General features: G+C 38.5%; 1 pseudogene; it reads right to left on the bottom strand.

Annotated features, from left to right (window-relative positions):
• Positions 1–3,117: 3,117 nt before the first annotated feature.
• Positions 3,118–3,236, bottom strand: LOC120605661 (uncharacterized; annotated as a pseudogene).
• Positions 3,237–22,700: the final 19,464 nt, after the last annotated feature.

Below are 22,700 nucleotides of genomic sequence, written 5' to 3'. Positions count from 1 at the left end.
CACAATATACCACCAACATTTAAAATCGGGGCATTCTTAATCTCATAAGTCTTTTTGTATTGCTGATAGATTTCATTGGTAGGGTATGTTACAGACTAAACTATTGCCTCCTCTAAGTTTCCATGAACAATTTCAGGTGGAGAGAAATTATGTTATGATAGAATTATGTTATTATTAGCATAAAATCAGTTTACTGGTTCATTGCATGAAACAAAATACAGCAACAATTACAGATTACATTTTCCTGAGTGTGGCTCCCCTCCTTACTCAGTTCCCTTTGTGGGGAGGCATGCTTGGGGTTGTTAGGCCAGTTGCCCTTATAATGTCACAATGGCAGGGGAGACATGAGATGGAGAGAGCTTAGCCTCTCTGTGCTGGGTCTTACACCGTCTTTAAACTGGGGAGCCAGGTTATAGGCACCACATCTCTTTCCTCCTATCAAAGATCTCCTGTCTCTTTCTCCACAACTCTGCTCCTTCCTTTGCATCCATTCTCTCCTACATCACTAGTTTCTCCCTCTTGGCTGACAATTTCCATCAGCATGTAAATATTCTCTTAGATCTCCCATGCCAGAAAACTTTCCCTTGACCCTGCTTATCTGCTCCTTTGAATAGCTGAACTGCCTCTGCTTTTTTACCTCTCATTTGTACTTTAATCCTAATCAAGTTTCTGCCCCACCACATCACGAAAACTGATTTCCTTTCACTAAAACTCTTCTTAAGAGTATCGTTGTCTCCTACCTTGCCAGTCCAAAGAGCTGTTCTCTGCCCTCGTCTCATTTGACCTTTGAGCAGCATCAACCACTCCAGTTGTTAGATGGTGACCAAACTCTCCATTTACCAACACTTTCATCTCTCAGCTTCCAAAACAATGAACTCTCCTGGTTTTCTTCCAACATCACTGGCCATTCTTTTTCAGCCTTCTTTGCTGGTTTCTGCTCCTCTACCTAATTTCCAAATGTTGACGCATCTTGGAGATTAGCCCTGAGCTCTTTTCCTTTGCCACCCATTCTCTTTCCCAATTACATTCTCTCGCAAACGTAATTTTCTACGAGTATTAACTTTCTTGATAAATGGCACCACCAAACTCTCAGTTGCTTAAGCCAAAAGTATAGGAGTTATATTTGTTTCCCCTTTCCTTCAACCCTCCTCACATGCAACCAGCAAATCTTGTTGACTCTACATCCAAAATAGATTTAAAATCTGTCTACTTTTCCTCATCTGCATTATTACCACCTAGGTCCAAATCATCATTGTCTTTTACCTGAATTTCTATAACTACCTCTTAACGGGTGTCCTTGTGTCACCATTGTCATTTTCTACCCATTTTCTAGGTTCCAACCAGAGTGATTTTTTAAAAATAACATAAATCATACATGCCATTTCCTTGATTAAAATTCTTTAGTAGCTTCCTATTTCTCGTAGAATAAAATTTGAACTCGTAACCTTGACCTATACGGTTATGCCTGATTTGACTACTGCGCTTCTCCGACATCATCCACACCACTCTTTTCTCTTACTCACCACTTCCTGACCACACCGGCCTGTCTGTTATGTAAATACACTGAACCCTCTCTTGCCTTCAGTCACTTTCATTCCTCACTTAGGAATCCCATTCATTCATTTCCTCATAGCCATCTTATTCTGATCCATCAGGTCTTGGCTCAAATCTTACTTGCTATTGGGCCTTTCCTGACTGTCTCATTCTATGGGCTCCCCCCGCCCCCCTACCACCATTGCTCTCTAATCACCTCACCTAGCTTTTCCTTCCTAATGCCTATTATAAGCTGTAAATATCTTATTTATTTCTCTGTTGACTTGGTTATTTTTGTTCCTCTTCTTCTCCCACTGGGTTGCAAGGTCTATGAGCAGGAACCTTATCTGTTCTATTCATCAGCATAATGCTTATCACAGAGCAGGTGCTCTGTAAATATTTGTCAAGTATATGAATTAATGAATTAATAAATGAATGAGTGAATGTCTCTGGAAATGACACTATTCCAGAGTCTCTTCAACATTCATTTGCTCTTACCCTGCTCACAGATGATCCTTTTATACTTGTCACTGATTTCTAAGCAAGAAACACAAAGTATTAAGTGCCTAAGCATCACATTCTGTATAAAGCTTAAAAGCACTATATTTAGAAAAAGTTGGCAAATGTAAGCTCTCAAGTTCAATTAAATTCTGGCATACTAAAATTACTAATGGAGACAATGGGCTGTAGTAGCTATCTGGACAGGGAGTTTTTCATCATTTATATTATAGATGTCTATTAATAAACAGACAGTTCTTGAAGAATATGACATAGCAAATACAATTTAGTAGATTAAGGAAGACTGACTTTTTTTTAGCCAACCTGGCTTCAGTCTCTTTATTGTGAAGGATATTGATCATAAAATCCAATTTGATTTGGCCCATCATATCATCAAGGAGTAGCCTCATAAATGTCCCTACACAGCCAATCTTACTTGTGATAAATTAGACTGCTGCTATAAGGTAAACAAATATTAAGTAAAGATTGTAATCTGCTTATTTACCCCAGGCCAGTAAATAAAACTCAGTGAAGTTCATGCCCACATTATCATGTTGTATCCAAATCTGCATTGTGATTCTGGACACTCAAAGTATTATCATTGTAACACAGTTATCAAACCCCAAGGAATTTGACCAAAATGATGACACATTCTTACTTCTTAACATTCTTATTTCTGTTTTAAAAAATTATTTCTTAAATTTACATACAATAAATTTGACTGTTTTCATATATATAGTTCCATTAAAAATTTGTGTAACCACCCCCAAAATCAGGGTACAGATGGCTGCACTGCCCCCCCTGCCCCAAATAGATCCTATACATATTTTGTTAGATTTATATCTAAATATTTCATTTTTGGAGCTATTGTACATGATATTGTATTTTTAAATTTTGATTTTCAGTGTTCATTGTAATATATAGAAATATGATTGATTTTTGTGAGGCGATTGTATCCTGAGGCCTTACTGACTCACTTATTAATTATTATTATTTTTTTTTTCAGGCGAGGCAACCCTCGGTTGACCTCACAGATTGCAAGGACTTTGCCAGCTTACAATCCCTTATTTATTATTATTATTTTTAAACCTACAGCTCCTAGTCTTCCTAGGTGGTCTCTCATCCAAGTACTAACCAGGCCCAACCCCGCTTAGCTTCCGAAATCAGACGGGATGGGGCTCGTTCAGGGCGGCATGGCAGTAGACTTATTAATTCTTATTTATTTTTCAGATCATGTCATCTATGAATAGGAGCAGTTTTATTTCTCTATTAAATGTGTATTTTTTTTAACCTTTTTTCCAGCTTTATTGAAATATAATAGACAATTAGTTGCTCATATTTATATTATACAATTCATTGACTTTTTAAAATTATAGTTGGCATACAATAATATATTAGTTTCAGTTGTGCAGCATAGTGATTCAAGCTCAAGTGATCACCCCACTAAGTCTAGTACCCCTGTTACCTCTTATGTATTTATTATAATGTTGACTATTTTCCTTATGCTGTATTTTACGTCTCCATAACTATTTTTTAACTATCCGTTTGTATTTCTTAATCCCTTTGCCCTTTTTCACCATCCTCCCCAACCTCCCTCCCATCTAGTAGCTCTCAAAATATTCTCTGTATCTATGAGCTTGTTCCCGTTTTTGTTTTTATTGTTGTTTATTTTGTTCTTTAGATTCCACAAGTACGTGAAATCATGTGGTATTGGTCTTTCTCTATATGACTTACTTCATTCAGTGCAATACCCTCTAGGTCAACCAAGGCAATATCTTTTCCATCTCCTTCCTTTTAGTCTGTGTGTGTCTTTTAATCTGAAGTGAGTCTCTCGTAGGTAGCATATGTAGGGGTCTTGTTTTCTTATTCATTCAGCTACCCTATCTTTTGGTTGGAGCACTTAATTCTTTTCCATTCAAGGTACTTGTTCATAGGAAGGTAGTTATTACCATTTTTTATTCATGATTTTGATACATTTATTCTTCTTAAAGAAGTCTATCCAACATTTCCTGTAATACTGGCTTGGTGTTGATGAATTCCTTTAGCTTATTTTTGTCTAGGAAACTCTTTAACTCTCCTTTGACTCTAAATGATAGCTTTGCTGGATAAGGTATTCTTGGTTGTAGATCTTGGGTTTTCATCACTTTGAATATTTTGTGCCAAACCCTACTGTCCTGCAAAGTTTCTGTTGAGAAATCAGCTGCCAGTCTTATGAGAGCTCCCTTGTAGGTAACTAACTGCTTTTCTCTTGCTGTTTTTAAGATTCTCTCTTTGTATTTAACCATTGGCATTTTAATTTTGATGTGTCTTGGTGTAGGTTTCTTTGCATTCCTGGTTTTGGGGACTCTCTGAGCTTCCTGGGGTTGTATGTATATTTCCTTCACAAGGTTAGGGAAGTTTTCCATCATTATTTCTTCAAATAGCTTTTCAACTTCTTGTTCTCCCTCTTCTCTTTCAGGTACCTCTATGACATGGATATTTTTACATTTAATTGTGTCCCATAGACTCCTTAAATTATTATTATATTCTTGGCTTCTTTTTTCTTGCCATTCTGATTGGGTGTCCTTGGCTTCTCCATCTTCTATATTGGTGGTTCAACCCTCTTCTTCATTCACTCTGTTGATTCCCTCTAATATATTCTTCATCTCAGATCATATATTTTTCATTTCTGACTGGTTCCCTTTTATAATTTCCGTTTTTATGGGTTTTTTTTCTCTTTGTTAAAGTTCTCACTGAGTTCACCTACACCTCCCTTAATTTTGTTAAGCATTTTTATAACCAGTGTTTTGATCTCTGCATCTATTAGGTTGCTTGACTCCATTATTCCTAGATCTCTGTTCTATTCTCTTATATGGTTTCTGCTTCGTTGTCTTCCCATTTTGGCTGCTTTTCTGTGTCTGTTTCTATGTACTAAGCAAAGCTCCTAAGTCTCCAGGTCTTATTAGCATGGTTTTGTGTAATAGGTGGTATCCAGTGGTACAGGGGTTCAGCTGCCAACCAAGTTTAGCCCCAGCCTCTGTCCCTCCTTAACCACCTGTTAAGATTCAGCAAGCAATCCATAGATACTGTGCTTTTTATGATTGCCAGAAATTGAAGTCAGCTGCCACCAGTTTAAGTCTTGGAGCTGCTCAGCAAGTTGCATAGGACTCACTGAGGACACAACTGGATGTGGCTTGGATAGGGCCACAAGTTGGGGGAGGTGGAGTTTCAGGGAATCCCCTGGGCAGAGCGACCTCTTATCCAATTTGATGACATCTCAGTTATGGTGGGTGCTGCATCCACACGCTCAGAGGAGGTGAGGGCTCAACAGAGGAACAATGGATACTGCCAGCACTTATGCCCAGGAGAAAGCCTTGCCTCCAGCCCTTGCTCTGACAACTCAGCAATGCCATGCAAATTCCTGGGGCCCCCTAAGCAGCTGACCTGGTGCTGGTTCTCAGAGCAAGTGAGTCTGTCACTGCGAAAGTCCAGTTGCGATCACAGCCTCTTTAAGAGGAGTGTCTGCAGCTGCCAGCTGCAGCTGCTGTAGCCTCTGTCTGACTCTGCTGCTCAGGACCTGGCAGCTTCACGTCTTTTCCCTCTTCTACTTTCTACCGTTACAGGGTGATTTCTTATTTCTTCCTCTAGTTGTAGGACTTCTGTTCATTCCTAGGCAACTCTACTTGGAGCTGTTTGCTCCATATTTCCATTACAACTTTGATGTGGTCGCAAGAGCAGAGGAACAAAGTTTGTATCATCTACACCATTTTGCCTGGTCTCCTTGTTCATTATTTCTATTTCTTGCCGATTGCACTGGCTAAGACTTCTGGATATTGAATAGGACTGGAAAGAGTGGACGTCTTTGCCTTGTTCCCAGTATAAGGGATAAAATATTAAACTTACATCATTAACTACGATGTTAGCTGTAGGATTTTTGTAGATGCCTTTTATCAGGTTGAGGAAGTTCCTTTGTATTCCTAGTTTGTTGAGAATTTTTGTCATAATGGATGTTGATTATTTCAAATGGCTTTTTTCATCAATTGAAACGATTGTCGTATTTTTTCTTAAGAATGTTAATGTGATGGATTATGTGATTGCGTTTGAAACATGAACCAGCCTTACATTCCCTGAATAAACCCCACTTAGTTGTAGTATACTGTTCTTTTTATGTATTGTTGGATTCAATATACTGATATTTTGTTGAAGATTTTTACATCTATGTTAATGAGGGATATTGGTCTTTAATTTTTCTTTCTTTTGCTATCATTGTCTGGTTTTGGTATCAGTGTGGTGACCTCTGGCTTCGTAAAATGAAGTAGAAACTGTTCTCTACACTTCTATTTTCTGAAGGAGATTTATAGAATTTGAGTAATTTTTTTCTTTTTTAATTAATACATTTATTTTTTGAGGTATAATTGACATATTGTATTAGTTTTAGATGTACAACATAATTATTTGATATTTGTATACACTATGAAATGATCACCACATTAAATCTAGTTACCATCCTTCACCAAATATAGTCACATAATTTTTTTCTTGTGATGAGATCTTTTAAGATTTACTCTTTTAGTAACTTCCAAATATGCCATATGATATTATTGACTATAGTCACCATGCTGTACATTACATTCCATGACATTTATTTTGTACCTGGAAGTTTATACCTTTTGACCCATTCACCCATTTCCTCCACTCCCCCACCCCTGCTTCCCCTCTGGCAATCACCAATCTGTTCTCCGTATGTGTAAGCTTGGTTTTGTTGTTGTTTGTTTGTTTTACAATTTAGATTTCACATGTAGATGAGAGTGTATGGTATTCTTTCTTCTTCTGTCTGACTTATTTCACTTAGCATAATGATCTCTAGGTCCGTCCATGTTGTCACAAATGACAAGATTCCATTCTTTTTTATGGCTGAGTAGTATTTTGTTGTGTATATGTGTATGTATGCATATACATACATACATACACGTACACACAAGTACTTCTTTAACCATTATTCATCCATTGATGGATACTTAGGTTGTTTTTATATCTTGGCTATTATAAATAATGCTGCAATGGACATGTAATTTCTTTTATAAATGTTTGGTAGATTTCACCAGAGAAGATATTTGGGCCTGAAGATATATATTTTTGAAAGGTGTTTAACTTAATTCCGTAATTGTTGTTTTAGAACTGCTCAGGTTCTCTATTTCATCTTGTATGATTTTTGTTAGTTTGTGTTTTTTGAGAAATTTGTCTATTTTATCTCATTAGTCAAATTTATATAGATTTGTATGTAGCATTTCTTTAACCTTTTGATGTCTTTGTGGTCTGTAGTGATATCTCTTCCTTAATTTTTGGTATTGGTAATTTGTATCTTCTCTCTTCTTTGTGTCTTGTTAAAGGTTTATTAATTTTATTTATCTTTTCAAATAATCAGCTATTTTTTCACTACTTTTCTCTATTTTTGTTTCAATTTCATGGATTACTGTCCTTTATTGTCTCCTTCTTTTGGCTTGCTTTGGTTTTATTTTGCTATTCTTTTTGAGTTACTTAAGGTGAAATCTCAGATTGTCTATTTAAAACCTGTTTTGTTTTTTTTTTACCTCAGTATTTAGTGCTATAGATGTCCCTCTTGCACTGATTTAGAGGTATCCTACAAATTTTGATGTGTTTTATTTTCATTTTCATTCAGTTTAAATTTTAAAAAATATTTCCCTTGAGACTTCCCCTTTGAACCATGATTATTTAGAAATGTATTGTTTAATTTTCAAGTGTTTAGAGGATTTTTCTATTATCTTTCTATTACTGATTCTAGTTTAATTCTACAAAGTTCAGAGGTCTTATTTGCATGATTTTAAATCTCTTAAGGTTTTTTTCTTTTATTAAGGTTACATCTAAATGATTAGTGAATAGTCTATGTGCACTTGAAAAAAATTTTATTTTGCTTTATAAAGTGAATGTTTTCTAAATATAATTAGATCTAGTTGGTCGATAGTATTACTCAGTGCTTCGATATCTTTGCTGATTTTTTATATACTAATTTTATCTATTACCTAGAGAGGATTGTTGAAGTCTCCAAACATAATTATATTTTTTTCTATTACCCTTTTCAGTTTTTTATTTTCTGCTTCAAATATTTTGAGTCTGTGTTGTTAATTGCATACACATTAAGGAATGTATGTCTTCTTGGGGAAATTGACTTTTTTATCATTATATAATTCCCTCATTTCTGGTAATTTATTTTGCTCTGAAGTTAACTTGTATGATATTAATATAGCCACTTCATCTCACTTTTATTGTTCATTAGCGTTTACACAATATATTCTTTTATCCTTTTCTTTTAACCTATCTATATTGTTATGTTTGAACTGAGTTTCTTATAGATAGATAGCATATAGTTGGGTAGTTTTGTTTTTCTGTTCCAACAATCTCCATCTTTTAATTTGTATGTTTAGATCATTTATGATGAATGTAATTATTGATATGTTTGGATTTAGGTGTACCATTTTATTATTTGTTTTTTTGTTTGTTCTCCATATCTTTTGTTTCTTTGTTTCTCTTTTCCTGCTCGTTTTGGGTTATTTGATGATCTTTAGTACTCCATTTTAATTCTGACTTGTTTTTTAAGATGATAATCTTGGTGATTTTTTTGAAATCTTGTCACAGGAAATATTGTTTGTTAGTATTTAAAGACTTTCCATTCCTTTTAATTGAAATAGTAATAGCAGTTATGATTTAGTGGGTACTTGACATTTGTTCTTTCCATGCCTAATCTATAATCTTGTAACAATGCTGCAAGATGAAGTAATTTAAAAAATTATAGTTTAATAAAACTGAGAATTAAAGGTTTTTTTTTTTTTTTTTTCTCAAAGTCACCTTAATGGTAAGGAGAGAAGCCAGGAAGCCACCCCCTGTCTAGCTCCAAAGACTATGTATGTTCTTTCCGTGGCAACTTTCATAGGTTGGGTATGTATGACTTCAAGATATAGAATTTTACTAATTGTCATGGCTATTGACATAAAATATGAAATTATCTGACTGCTAAATGATGAATGCAAGACACATTTTGTATCACAGCATTTTCTCTCAGCTTCACGCTTCATGTACAAAGACTTTCTTGTTGTTTTTTCCTGTGACCAGGAAACTCACAGATTACAATACTTTAGTTAATTTTCCCTGATGATCTGTCTACAGCTATAAACAATATCATATTGCTAGTTTGGATCTACTATAGATAGTTTAGTTATATTTGATCATTTGGCTTTTCTTTTGCTTCAGATGGTATATCTCAGTGTCTCTTGAGCCTTATTGTTATATTGGAATAGTGTAGTTAATGCAATGGTCTACTTTTTGCATTTTTATTGGATCATAAAGCTCCATAAAAAAGCGAATGGTGTATATTTACTTTAGATGTTGTTAAGCCTTAGGACTCTACCAGTGGCTGTTTTATAATGTCTGTTATATTTGTCAAGTAGACAGTGTTATCAAGAATCAGCACTGGCCGTTTATGCTGGATATTCAAGCTCTAAGAGATTGTACAACCATATACTCTGTAAGTTTTGCATTTTTCAGGAACCGTGGGTTATGTAATAGGGATGGCCTGTGCTCAGCTCTTGTGTGTCTCTAAATCCCTGCTGATTTCTCTAGGAATTCTGTTTCCTGCCACCAGCATCCACCACCTGTTCTTTTGTAGTATCCTCTGCAGGTCTTTTCTCTCCAACAATTCCAGATTCACTGCCCTTTGGCACCTCCTTGAACTCAGGGACTTGGGTTTTCTCTGCATGCAGCAGGAAGTGTACTGTACGTGTTGATATGGGGCGGCAGTACTTCACCTAGATCCTATCAGGTCCTTTCAACCCCATCAGCCCACAATTCCTTGAAACCGAAGCGCATTAATCTTTGTGTCCTGCTGAGACTCAGGAGAGTGTCTCTATATAGTATATCAAACTTTATCAAATAGATGCTTAAATGAATGATAAATTTCTTGAAAGCATAGGGGAAAAGTCCTGCTAGCATGAATCCCTGCTACCTCCCAGAGACTTGGCCCTCTGCTGTAAAGTTGGCCCATCCTCCTTGCAGTGCTTCTTGGCTGCTGATTTTCCAACTGTGACTCTACACCTGTTTCATCTTACAATATTTATTGGGAAAGTATTTTGGCCACTTATTATAGTCAGGTATTATCAGTGACAAGCCATTTTCTTTGAATTAGCTCAGTGAGGAGTATTCATAAAGGCATTAAATGAAATCCTTCAGAGGCTTCTTATGGCCAGCTGGACCTGACAGCCACATTCAGTCCCAGGGTTTGAACATAGAGTGGATTGTGGTTTTGGTCTATTCCAAGCAGCTTTGCTGCTGCTGATTCTCATACTAATAAATGGGGCTTAACAAATTCTACTAAGTAAAAGTAACAGGAGAATTTACAGCTGTGTTTTCAGTGTATTAAATGAGATAATATAGTGCCTGGAATACAGTGAGCAGGCAGTAAATGTTAGCTGTTATGACTCTGGACACCACTATCAAGAAAACAGATGGGGGCTGGGAGGGAAATATATTTTCAAGGGTTAGTAGAAAATAAAGTCATATAAATAATTACTTTGTTTGAAGTTAGGAATAGGAAAATTATGCCAAAAACAGAAAATCACTTTAATAAAAATCAGAAGCATGGAAATAGAGTGAGTAGAATTGATAGAAAGCTAAATAAGCAATGTGCATTTCTTAACATCTGTTTAAAAACATGAATTACATGCTTATGCAATCACCTAAAAAAATTTCACACACTTAATCAAATCACATTGTCTCAAACTGCTGCTCCAAAATCTTTGAGATACACCAAAACAACATCTCCAACAACATGGTACGTAGAAAATTACGATTATGACCCTATGCAATTATTTCAAAGGTTTTGGGTAAATGCAGGAATCTCCATTGAAATTTGAAGTTATGAAACACATAATACATAGCTCTGTGATTCCATCTTGGCTTTGAAATACCACCTGTGATGCTATCAAGATGCCTAAACTTGTGTGACATGTGTAGAGAAACTTTCATTAACTCCAAGATCTGGACCCTTTTCACAAAATATCTTTTCTTGGCTTCCTGTTGTCACTATTTCTTTGCTTTTGTTATTACTATGAAAATATTGTCCTTGACTAACTTTAAACTAAGTGATCAGCTTTAGTTTTAATAATGTCTTTCAAAGTATTACTTTATTCATATTAATTTCGGATGTTCCTGTCTTTCATAACTTGAGTTTATAAGCCTGGAAATGGAATTTTATAGCATATGATGTCTGTTGGTGATTATCTTTTATTCATGGGTGAATAGAATGCTAATTCTTACACAGCCTGTGAGCAGGAGCATGATCTTAGCAGCAAGCCATGCTGGGTCATCAGCTGAGAGAGCAACATGACTAGGTTTAAAAAATTTTTTTTTAAATTTTTATATTTTTAAACCACTTTATTGAGGTATGATTGACATGTAAAAAGCTGTACATACTTACAACTCAATTTAACAACTCACTGAGTTAGGGGGTATATCTGTGAAAACATCACCACCTTCAAGACTACAGACATGTTCATCACCTCCCAAAGTTTCCTCTTGCCATTACTATTACTATTATTATTATTATTGTTACTACTACTTTGTGTTTATGTATGTGTTGTAAGAGCACTTAACATAAGATTTACTCTCTTATAAAATTTTAAGTACATCATATGATATTGTTAGCTAGATAGTAGCTCTCTTGAATGAGATTTTATTAGAACAAGATTGAAGGAAAATTCAAATGGAAGAGAAGATTAACCGCAGCACAGAATTTCTGATGGGGACTGCTTTAAAGGTGGTGGCCATGAGATGTTTCTGGCCTACACTGTGGGGAACAGACTAGTGACCACATCAGGCTGAAGCAGCTCACGTGAATGAGCGCCATAATGAGTTTGGAGCTAATTTTGCCCTGGGTTGGAGATAGCGTGGCAGGATGGCATCTTTCCACCTCCATGCAGTAAAAAGGTGGCAGTATTTCACTCCAACAAGAAGTTAGACAGAAATAATATTTTTGCTTTATTAGTATACCTCTGAAATAGTTTAAGGGAGTTTTCAATAAACACATCCTGACCAGGGGAAGTTGGCATAAAGCAAGATAATTAGTAAACTTTCTTAGATAACTTATGGTACAAGGAAAAGCCTAATTTTTTCCTCGAATTTATTGGCTGGCTAGGGCCAATTATATTTATATTTTAATGCACAGAAAAATATCATTAACTTTTTTTAAATCAGGGACACAAATAAATAGACAATGACAATAAAAATCCACAATCATTTTTTATAAAAAAGCAGTATTTTTTAAATGAAAATAGAAGACAGTAGTTTATCTCAATGAATTAAAATTAATGTGAACTTACCTTTTTGACACTTACTGTAGCAACATATTATTTAGCAAAAATAACTTTCTTCCTTTGGATTTAGAAGCAGCGTTTAAATAGAACTGCTAATTGACACAGTGAAAAACAATTTATGGTACATTTTATTTTCTCATTGCTATAAAACTGGTTTAAAATAATGAGTCTATTAGAAGGATATGACCTGGATCGTAAAATGTACTTATTAGAGTTGTTTGATAAATCATAAAGGGGAGATTCTCACCTCTTGATAAGAATGACACCACAATGAGAAAGCAGGACATAGATGGGGTGTGACAGGTCTCCTGGAAGCACATAGCTCAATCTCTCTCTGTGTCTCTCTCTCTCCCTCCCTTGCTTCCTCCCTCTCCCTCTTTTCCTCCCTCCTTCTTTCCCTCTCTCTCTCCCCTTCTTCCCGTCTCCCTTCCTCCCTCCTCTCTCCCTATATTTCTCTTTTTCCAGGTGTCAGAAAATAGCATATTTCTGAATGATCAGCCTCCCTCACATCTCCTGCTTTTTAGTATCCAATCTGTTGCCCAGACACAGTGAAGCTATGTCAGAGTAGGAACAAGATCCTGTCCAGGTATCCTCCTGAATTCTGACAGGCCCAGAGGATAGAAAAGTTATCCCCAGGATTATAGCAGTCAAATTCCTGGCTGGAAATGCCTTTCTTAGGGCCACACTAGTACAGGAACTCATTTATGTATTCATCCATTCATTCTTTTCTTTGTTCATTTCTCAAATGTGCCTTGAGCATCTATTACATTTCAGGTCTTGTGCAGGGTAGTGTGAACTCAACAGTGAACACAGCAGACATGGTCTCTACCATTGTGGAGCTTGAAGATGAGAAGAGGAAATGTGCTTAAAGTCTTGGGGGTGGATGGGGGGAGGATATAGAGTACAGTGAGAACTTGATACCATGGGAACACAGAGCAGAAATAAGAATCCAATGATTGAGAACCCCAGATGCCACAATGGTTGGGGAAGCAGGTGATAGGAGATCCGAATCCCCTAAGGGAGTTGCAAACCCAACTGGAGAGTGTTTTACTGATCACTGGCTCTGCTATCAACAGGATTCTGGACCAAGAAAGAACCAGTTACTGCAACCTCAAGGAGCTATAGAGGTGCTAGAGACCCATTGAATGAGCAGGGCCTTGGGGGCAGATGAAAAAGGCTGTAAGAGTTGGGACCTCTAACACCACAGCAGGTTTTGTCCCTTGGATAGAATAACTGGGCAGCCATCCTGGACTTGCAATGTTTCTGTCTTAAACAGTTTCCCAAGGGTGCAATGAAAGATATAATAGTATGGCCTCTTTTCATGTGTGTTACCTTGAGCAGCCCTGACACTGGTTATGTTCCCAGGGAAGCTCACACCTTTCTGGGATGGCCCTCACCACAGCGATATATGGTGGGTGGGTTTAGCTCATTGCCTGGACAAAAACAAGATGGCCAGTTGCACCACAGCAGTCTCAGTTCTGGGAGCAGGTAAGACCTACCACATCACTGGAAGTCCCAGCGAGGGTCCAGAGGACCAGGCAAAGGAGATGCCTCTGAGAATCCATCTTCCTTGTCACCATAATGTCACAAAATCTGTACCCTTTCCTGCCATACAGCTACACATCTTCACAAGAAGTTGTGAGAGAGAAATGAATATGAGAGATTAAGCATTTTGCCTAGAAAACAATGTTATTCTTCAAGGACAGTTCACATTATGAGATTGTACTAAGACTATGGAATTGGACTAAATTATTTTTTTTCTCCATTAGCTTGTGAATGGGTCCACACATGACTCATAAAGAAGCCATATTTCTTCATATATATCAGTGTAGTTAATTAATTTTATAACCCCCACTATTTGTATAATGGAATATTATGCATCTACTTAAAATGATGACTTAGGTCTATAATTAGTAACTTAGAAAGCTATCTATGATATGTGAGAGTGAAAAAAGCAGCTCTGAAATCTTTAAGTCTGCTTTGATTCCATTTATACAAAATCGTGTGTATGTACTCATGTGTAAAAGGTAGTCTGGAAAAGTATTCACCAAAATATTAACGTAAGTTATCTCTGGGTGATGATATCAGATGACTTTATTTTTTCTTTCACTTTTTTGACTTCATGCTTTCCTGAATTGTCTTAATATAGTTCTATGATGAGAATATTTTTTATACGAGCTATTTTCATATTAAAAAACAAAATAGTAACTTTTGGGAGTTGAGTCATTATTTACTAAATTCTCTCCAGATTATCGTTTTGCTTGGAGAGGAAGCCAGAATCTTTTCAAGAGATGGATTGCCTAGTTGAGCAGTTTCTATAAGCAGTTTTTATCTCTTGCTAAGATGCTACCTGATAACTTCTGATAGCCAACCATGCTACACGACTATAACTCCCCCATATGAAGAAATGGTTTGTCTTTGACATTATTGTGGCAGACACTTCATGGAGTCCTGAGATACTGGCCCTTCTCATATACTAGTAACTGAATTCTTCAGAGATACGAAGGGGGAACATAACTGCTGAAAGTAATTGGTGTTATTTTAATTATTTGAAGTGTAGGATAAAGTCTAAGTCATCAAAGGAAGAAGTGAGAATTTGAAAAATACTGCTCTTTAGATAAGGCATGACACCGGATTGGGTTTAATTTGCTTTCCAGCCCATTCACATGTATTATGGGGAATTTGGAGGTTAGCGTCAGAGCATAACCTTTTCAATGCATATTGCATACCAAGCTGTCAGCAGCTGGTGTATCAGCGAGCCTTCCGGGAACTGGTGGTGCAACACAAAGACCTAATCAAAAGCAGAGTGGAATTCAGTCTGTGAGAGCACCATGCTTCCTCTCTGGCCCGGGTAGCCGACAGCACACTTATTCAGTGAGAAGGAATTATTCTGCACCGTGTCCAGCTTGCCATGGGTATCCCGGTGTAAAGTTACAGGATATTGGAAGGAAATTGTTTTTTAATCTGAAATGTGTTTAAAGTTTCTAAACTTGGTTTAGCATTTTATGATTGAATTTTCTAGAAGAGTCAGGGAGACTTTGAGTCCTGATTATATGCTGGGCATGTGGGGAGCTGTTCCAGAACAAATGCCTCCTTTAAGCAGTTCAGACCTAAGTCCTGGTTCGCTCTCCGACCTCATATCCTCTCACCTTTCATGCTCCCCTGTGCTAACCCACCTCCAGCGCCAGGCCCAGCCTCCTTTGCTGTGTCTCACACACACCAAGCAAGTTCTGATGTCAAACATTTGGGCCTTTTTTTCTTCTGCCTAGATTTTCTCTGCTTAAACACCACCTAGCAGAGTGGCCTTCCCTATAAAGATAGCGCCTTACTCCTACCTACTTGCTCCAACACCCCCTTTACTTTATTTTATATATAGCATTTACCCCAACCTAACACATTGCATATTTGCTTGTTACTTGTCCACTTCCAGCAGAATGTCAGCTCCATGAAAATAATTGTCTGTTTTGTCCACTACTGTGTCCCTAGCACCTGGAACAATGCCTGGTATATAGTACATACTCAATACATTTTTATTGAATGAATGAACAAATGTTTGAACTCAGTTTACCCAGTGGATGTGTTCCTGAGTAATGGTATAATAAATTATTATAAATGGAAACATATCTTAAATGCAGTAGGAGAAAGCTGTTGTTTGAATGAATCCTATCTTTCATTAATTCTCTAAAAGTAATTAGAATTCTCAGTTGGCCTTTTCTTTAGACCCAAGTTTTAGAGTGAAATTTCCTTTAAGCAAGATCTACTTGTATGAGGCTGTGTGCGCGGTGAACATTCGCAGGGTCATCCAGACTCATCTGGGATTTCTGTATAGATAATCAGATGGTCACTATTCCTGGGTCTGTTTATTGGTCACTAATGAAGACCAATAGAACCGAAGGACTTGGAAGAGAATATTAGTTGATGATATTAAAATATTAACAACCATTATGGCCCCATGTCCTGTGTTACCCTTTAGTTGATGAATTTCGGGGAGCTGACACAGTAGGGTGGCACATACTAGTGTTTCTAGGCTGATCTTTGGCCGCAAGGAGAGGAGTTTGCAGATTGCTCAGGCAGTTATTTGTAAGTGTCAAAGCCACATTTTAATAAACAAAATTTAACAAAGTAAATTTGAAGATCTAATTGGCTTTTTTAAACAATACATGAATTGGGCAGCATTTCTTCTGGAAAGCAGAGCGATACTCCATGTGTTATACAAGATAGAAGGCTTTTATAGAAAGGTGGGCAGCACACTGACGTTATCAGCGAGGAAAAATAAAGTTTATTGGAAGAAAGTAAGATTTCAGGTGAGATCAGCTTCTTATTGGCTGAGCTATAGCATTTTAATTGGCTCAGCTTGTTGTTGGGCAAGAAAAAATTCTCCCTCCTCCTGTTGGAGTAGTAAAGTCATTGTACTTCCTGTTTGGGAGTGCCAGGTATGTGTCTTCTGTGTGGGGTCTGTAATGGAATTAACTCATGTTATAATTGATTTGGTTTCCTGTTTGGTGCAATTGACATCTTCCTGTTTGAGGTAATTGACCACTAGTGGTAGAGCATGAGAGCTCCCTCTGTAGGCCTTCCCTACTCCAATTTTAGTTGAGGTTTCCTTTATTAATTTTCACACATATCCCCCTCTTGGTTGTAAGGTCCTCCTGGCACTGGGCCTGAAGGACCTGGCCTGGTGCCTGTACTTGGTGGGTGCTTAATTAACATTTGATCAATGAATTCATTATCTGAGAGAACTTGGTGTGAAAAGCTAACTTGAAAGTGCTTTTTTTTTTTTTTTTCAAATCTGCGGAGGTGCTTTTATCGCTGGCACAGTTACGGTTTTCTCACAACAGCATGTGAGGCCCAGTTCTGTTTTTTAATCACCAGGAAAGAGTAAGAATAAGGTCTAGATGGGGCAGATCTAGGTGTTGTGGAGTCTGAACTGTTTATAATTTGGGTGGCTATCTTGGAGAGAAAGAATATGAAATTAGACACAAATGTCTGAGAAGCAGCCTGGAAACTTATGTTTCAGTACTTCGACAGCCAGTATGCTTCCAGGGTTGAGTGCTCTGCACCCTCTGGGATCTGGCTTTATCAGGGAACTTCTGGGTGGGTTCATGGAGTGCCTGTTTGCAGGGAGGAAGGGGGTATTCCCTGAGAACAAACCCATCCTGAGGAAGAGTCAGGCCTGTTAATAACAATGCCCCAGTTATCAGAGGACCGATTCTAAGAGAGTGTGAGGACTTTTTCACTAAAACTGGTTTCTCTCCAACTCTGTAAGATATTGCAGCCCAGAGTAACACCTCGACTACCCAGGGATAAAATACAGAATATGACAGGAGGGGATCCTCCTGCCTCTGTAAGAAATGGGTTTCAGTGCCCAGAGAATGTCAGTATCACACAAGGTGGGGACAGCTCGAGGCAGGCCCCAGAGACCACAGTCTGGCATCTTCTCATCTCATGGGCAGCAGTGGAGGCTGGCAGATTTTTAAAAACAGAAATATTTGCCCTTCATGGAGCACATATGTGCAGAGTGACTTTATGTATATTTTGTCTAATTCTTATGGTAACCTTGCAAGGTAAATATCATTAACCCCATTTTACAGGTGTAATAGGATGGCATATTTGCTCACGCAACACTCAATGCACAGAAAATGTAAACTATTTTTTTTCCAGCTGACTGAAACCTCTTGTGAGTCCCCACCCTGCTGATAGCACAAAACTGAGTCTTGCCAATTAACAACACCTCAATCTCTTCTGCTTTACAGCCTCTTTCCTGTTTAAATAGTCAGGATTTTCTAAGTTAGATTCCCTGTCAGGGCCATTTGGTATCTTTTGGATGACTGGTTCTGCCTTGATGTTCAGGGACTCTTGCAGTTCCTTACTTCCCCCTTCACCCTCAAGATGATCTTGGGTGTTGGCAGGACTCACTGGGGTTCCATAGTCAGGGGCTGGGACTTTAGGATGCGCAATGCTCTCCTCCATGGACCCGGTGGCCAGGGAGGGTAAATGAACCTGTCTGGTCTTCCAGAATCACATGTGTGTCTGTGTCAGACTGCTGGGGTTGGGTCATCTGTGTCGTCCTGACATCTGTAGGATTGATCACTCAGCACGTTTATGGCTGTGCTCGCACTTGTGGAAACTTCTGGATTCCTGAATGTCACACTTGGGCCATGGGGAGCTCAGAAAGCATCCTTAGTGTACCTGTCTTCCAAGACACCCCATTGACATTCTCTGGCTGATCTCCGGGACTGGAAAGGGCCATGGGTTCCACTGCCCCATGTCACCTTGTGTGCTCTCCCCCTTGACATGTAGTACAGCCCTATCATATAGCTCAGTGGTCTTCAAACTCCTTTTCTGTGTGGCCCCCTTAAAACTTCAAAAAAACCGTGACCTCCTTTTCAGGTTGATATCAGATGTTTCCCACCTAAATTAAATAGTTGCAAAGGCCATAGTTTCTGGCATACTGTAAATATTGATATGTTAGAATGAAACTGTTATAACACTCTTTTAAACTTACCCAGTGGAATCTAAGTAGCATAGTGATTTAATACCCACGGTTCAAAAAACATATGAACAAGCTCTTTCGGAACAGTTGGAAGTTTTATAATGTTTCTTTTTCCTCCTTGAAATTGTATTTCCATTTCACTTCTCTAGCAGAAATTTATCCTGACATGATATATATTTGTGCTCAAAAGTCTTTTATTAATACCCTATCATTCTTCTTTTTAACAAAAATATGTATATACATTGAAAATTTTTAATTTAGATTTTTTTTGGTCATACAGTACTCTGTTAGAAAATGTATTATGGATTAAATTCTCATTAGAATTATTATTAGTACACAGCTGATCAAAGCAGTATTATATACACACAATTACATGTTTTTATGGTTAATTATTAAACTTAAAAATAATGGTACTGGAAATACATCTTTTCGTCAAAAGATGGTTGGGTTGTTTTGTTAATTCAAGTGGGCTTTGCAGACACTGATATGTCAAAGTGTCCTTTTGTTTGTTGCCTGGAGGTTTTGCATCTCAGGAAAATGCATCTTAGTAAGGTTTGAGGTGACTTCATTTCACTGAGTTGTCTACCTTCCTCTGTAGAGTAAGGGAAGAGGGATAAAGGAAGTGTAGCAGACATAACACGGATTCCCTTATAACGCTCCAGACTACGGGTACCTTGGAAAGTGAAAAGTGTCTGGAAGTTCGAAGACCACTATTCCCAGCCCTGGCTCACCCTGGAATAATAGGGGCGTGCCTCCACAGGCTCTACCCTTTTCTTCTCCGGGATACTAAATCTCATGTGAAACGCTGAGGCTTAGAAGGCAGCAAGAACATGCAAATAAAATCACTGCTTTAAAAATGTCAGTACCATAGAGATGAGAAAATGAAGGCCTGGAGATGTTAAAAGAGCTTGTCTAAATACGTTGTCAGTTGTGGCAGAGAAGGAATTTGTCTTTGGGTCTGGAATCCTTCCTCTTTATAGGACTCTGGCTTCAAAGCTAGCCTGTGAATGGATGGCTGCATTAGAATCATCTGAATTTCTTTTAAAAATAATTTATCACTATATCGTACATCTGAAACTAATACAATATTGTATTTTGACTATACTTAGAAAGTTAATTAAAAAAATGATTTAAAATTCCTGGGCACCACCTCAGTGGGTCCAGAGGTGAGGCCTGAATATTTATTTCTTTAAGAGTGCCCCCAGATGATTCTAAAGGAGGGTTGAGGGTATAGCATGGAGGACACCTGAGGAGGGCCTGCATTCAGGAGCAGAGAAGGTCCCCCTCCCTGGGCTGGCACCGGAGACCTAAGAAAGAGGGGTGGCAGCAATCAGAAGTGGAAGGTTTCCTAACAGTGAAGGGATGTAAGCCAGGGAGGCACCTTCTTGGGTTGTAGGTGGGTTTGCTGTCACCACTAAAATGGCTTTGAAGCCCAGGCTCCCTAGGATTCTTGGGTCACAGGGTGTCAGGAAGGAGCAAGAAGCACCTCTTTCTTCTGGCAGCTTCTGCACGGGGCTGTTTGTGAGGCACCAGCTCAGGACTCTGGAGGTCCCCTCTGATCTGTTGTGAGAATCTCTGTGGCCACTGAAAGTCAGTCTGGAGCAAATTCAAGGTCTTGGGGAGACTGGTTGCCGTCTATCTCTAGTGTGGAGAACAGAAAGGCCCGCTGGGAACTCTTTTTTTTTTTTAAGTTAAATTCAGTTGAGGACAGCCTCAGCACCTGTTGGCAAGGTGCCATCTTCCCCTGAGCCCTCTCCGGGCCCCATCCCACATTATTTCCTCTGTAGCTATTCTGACTTTGACAGTCCTCAAGACTTATTACCTACCTACCTCACAGGAAGCTGGGAAGGAGGGTTACCCTGTATACTGACAATGTTTGAGCTTTCTTCCGGGGTAGATCTGGAGGAAAATCTGTATTGTCAATAGTCGCCAGGCTCCCAATCCAGCTCTGTGCCTATACTCTGCTTCGAGCTCGGTTTGGGAGAACATGGGTAAGGCATGCCTCTCTCTAGCAAGGTGCTTCTGGAAACAGTTTTCATACCCAGCAGAGCCAGAGGGTGAGTATTACAACAGGGGAAGAGACAGGAGACCTATTTATCACTGTGTTGTCACTTTAAGGGAAAACAAGCTTTTTTTCCTACTTGCCACAGGGCCCAGGTGGATGCCAATTGAGTTACTAAATTTCTATCTGAAAAATTGCGCCCAGTACTAGAGCCTTCAGGGACATCCATAATGGGAAACAGCAGTAGAGCAATAAATACCGGGCTGCAGTTCTTGCCTGGGCATGCTGACTCCAGTCACCAATACACACACTGTTGTCATCTCGTCTACTGGAGACATTCTGTGGACCTGTGGATCCAGGGATCCTCCCAACAATACTTCAATACATCCGTTAGGTCTGTACTGCCAAGCGCTAATGAGGCCGAGTCCCACAGCAAAGCACCACCTCTCCCTCCTCGTCAGCTTGGTTTTGCCAGCTCTCTGCCAGCTCTAGCAATTGACTCATGAGAAATCCTGTTAATGAATTCTTTTTTTTTCCTCATAAAACACACTCACTCCACACCTCATAAAGGTTGCAGAAAGGTACAGTAATGGTCTGGCAGACATTTACCCAGTGAGACAAATTTTCCATTGTGAAAGCTACTACTCCTCAATTTAGTCTGAATATAGAAGGCACAGAATTTCTCCCCTGACTTCCTGAAAGTTGCTGAGATATGACATAGAAATTGAATATGAGAAGCCTGGGGGATATGGCACTGGGTCTCATTAAGGGCATTGAAATTTATGATATATCAACATTAGAGTAGGGGTTGATGAAGAATCACATGGAAGATTCAAGATTGGGACCATCAAAGCTATGATTTCCTTAGAAACACGAGGCACTGGGTATAATGGACATTTTTGTTAATCGAGCAAAAATTTCCCAATCTCAATGAAAAGGAGAGAATAAATCCTAAGTGTTTAAGAAATTGTTTAATTTCAATTCTTTTGCCTAATGACAGAGGAATGACCTCTGGATGCAGAGAAGTCACTGTCCTAACATCATAGGGAGAAAAGATATAACTGTTAATGCCCTCTACTCTTCCAGGAGAACAGCTGTCACCAGCATCTTCCCAAATGCGTAGTGCACAGAGTGGAACACAGCGTTGTGGTATATTTTGAAGATACTGTTAATATATCTCAGTGAAGAATTGGAAGTGGAAGGATGGTCCCCTAATTTCCAACAAAAGCGACTTGGAGGATGCGAGTTCATGACGAGGCAGCGCGCACACACACATTTCCTTCTTCTTGCAGTTCTAACCATTCTTTCCCAGTTTTCTTTCTTTTTCTTTTTCTTTCTTTCTTTCTTTTTTTTTTCACTTTGTAAGTCCTCTATTGAGGTTCACAAGCAATTTACCCTTGTCTCCTCTCCTCCCTGTATGATTTCTTCCACAATCATGGCTTCACTATGAAGCAGGTAACTCTCACAGCCGTGTGGACGGCTCAGGTCTTCCTGCTGAGCTCCACGTCCATATTTCTCACTGAACATTGGGGTGTTTCTTAGCATTTGAAATCCAACCTGTTAACTGAATTCATCTTCTTTCCAAGCCATTTCTCACTGCACCACTACCTGTCCCTGAACTTGTCCTCCTCCCGTATTTTCCCTACGTTGGTCATTGGACCACTGGTTGTCTGGTTGCTCCAATCAGTACCCTGGGAACCATGTTAGATGCTTTTTCCGCTCTCACTGCACTCCCCTCCTCACTATATTTTATTGCTTCTCTAGCTTGAATATTTCTTATCTTTGCCGTCTGCTCTTCATTTCCCTCTCTAGT

The sequence above is a fragment of the Pteropus medius genome, unplaced genomic scaffold (genome assembly GCF_902729225.1).
Source record: "Pteropus medius unplaced genomic scaffold, Ma_sr-lr_union100, whole genome shotgun sequence".
Classification (NCBI taxonomy): Eukaryota; Metazoa; Chordata; class Mammalia; order Chiroptera; family Pteropodidae; genus Pteropus; species Pteropus medius.
Note: the sequence above shows the minus strand (reverse complement) of the source record. Positions and strands in the feature narration are given on the sequence as shown.